We start from the raw sequence: 1,922 nt of genomic DNA, 5'->3' as shown, positions 1-1,922 counted from the left end.
CACGTTTTTGCCACTTCAACAACCAAAGAGGGTTGAAAGCTATTGTATAAGTATTTTGTTGACATTACCGAGAACAACTCAAATCATGTCCTGCAATGTATTGCCCTTCTCTAAATTTGGCACTATACCCCCTCCCCCACATCTTCTACATAATTCATCTATTTATTTATTCATTCAATATTCATTCATTTTATTGCCGAGAGATATTAATGTGATGGATAGAGATAAAAAAAAAGTCACGTTTTTGCCACTTCAACAACCAAAGAGGGTTGAAAGCTATTGTAACTATAAGTATTTTGTTGACATTACCGAGAACAACTCAAATCATGTCCTGCAATGTATTGCCCTTCTCTAAATTTGGCACTATACCCCCTCCCCCACATCTTCTACATAATTCATCTATTTATTTATTTATTCAATATTCATTCATTTTATTGCCGAGAGATATTAATGTGATGGATAGAGATAAAAAATGTTCACCTTTTATTCGCCATAAAACTTTAGCAAACTAACAACGTATATAAGAATTACCCTAGCCATTTGAAAGGCTGACAGGCGTATAGGCCCTTGTGAAATGTATTATTTATCGTTTTATACTACTCTTTCGATAGCCATTCATATAGGTTTATTTCACATAAAACAACATTTATTTTATTCACAGTCTGCTGACGGAAATTTGATAGCAGCGAAAATGTCATGGTCCGTGTTGGCAAAAATATATAACACACAAACATTTGAAAAAAGATATTATAGCCTAATGTATAGAAGCACTAAGAAAGAAGGATGTAAAGGTGAAGAGGGAGACTAAAAGAAAAATCGGGGAAAGGAGGGGTGTAATCGAAGAAAATTGAGGGAATAAATTAAACTAAATTAATTAAAACAAAAACTAATACATCAATCCTCTGCCTGCATCCTGTATCGTATCAGAAACAAGCACTCTTTTCGCTACAAAGCCACGACGCTGGATTGAAAGTCGACACAAGCTTCAGCGACATAGAACATAAATACAAACTTTTTGCAAATCTACCAAACCTGGCAACTTTTTTAAAAGCCGGACTTAGTTGTCATCGGGATCACTTTTGGAGAACCGAACTTCAAGCATTTTTTGCAACATTAATCAATCATATATAATTTTGTCACAAAATTTAACTGCATGATTATCACATACCACATCGTTACCAGAAATTGTCGGTTGCTCGATCGAACGAACGGCCAAACATCATTGCAACATTCTTCGGGGGGGGGGGGGGGGTTCAATCTCAGCCTCCCACCTTATTCGCCTACCATTACCCCCCGGAAAACTACCCCCAAAGATAATTACCCCTAAGGAAAATTACCGTGCCTCGACGAGCTACCCCCGGAAAAGAGTCCCCCCCCCCCCACCCCCTGAAACTTAACCCCTATATAGGACAATGCCCCCCTGGGACAACCAAGGACAACCGCCCCGAGGACTACCCCCTGTTCAGTATGAACAGGGGGAAGTCAACCTCGATAATTAGTTGGGTAATTTTTAGGGGGAGATCATTTTCAGGGGGTGGTAATTGTCCTCTGGGGGTTTAATTGTCCACGGGGGGGGGGGTAATAATTGTCCTAGAGGGTAATTTTTCGGGGGGGAGTAACTTCCTCGGGGTGGTTGTCCTCGGGGGGGGGGTAATCGTCCTTGGGGTAATTATTGTACCGCTAATTGGCCGGGGGTGATTGCCCAAGGGGTAATTGACCTAGAACCTTCAAAGGGCCAGTGGCGGATCCAGGGGGGGGGGGGGGACCCGGGGGCCCGGGCCCCCCCCCCCTTAAGAAAAAAATCATGTAAAATCACGTGATTTTTACCTTTTTGGGGGGTTGGCCCCCCCCCCCCCTGGCGCTCAAGGGGGGGGGGGGTGCAAATTGAAATTTTTTTGAGGATCAAAAAAAAAAAAAATGTG

The sequence above is a fragment of the Strongylocentrotus purpuratus genome, unplaced genomic scaffold (assembly GCF_000002235.5).
Source record: "Strongylocentrotus purpuratus isolate Spur 01 unplaced genomic scaffold, Spur_5.0 spur5_scaffold_10, whole genome shotgun sequence".
NCBI classification, from domain to species: domain Eukaryota; kingdom Metazoa; phylum Echinodermata; class Echinoidea; order Camarodonta; family Strongylocentrotidae; genus Strongylocentrotus; species Strongylocentrotus purpuratus.
Note: the sequence above shows the minus strand (reverse complement) of the source record.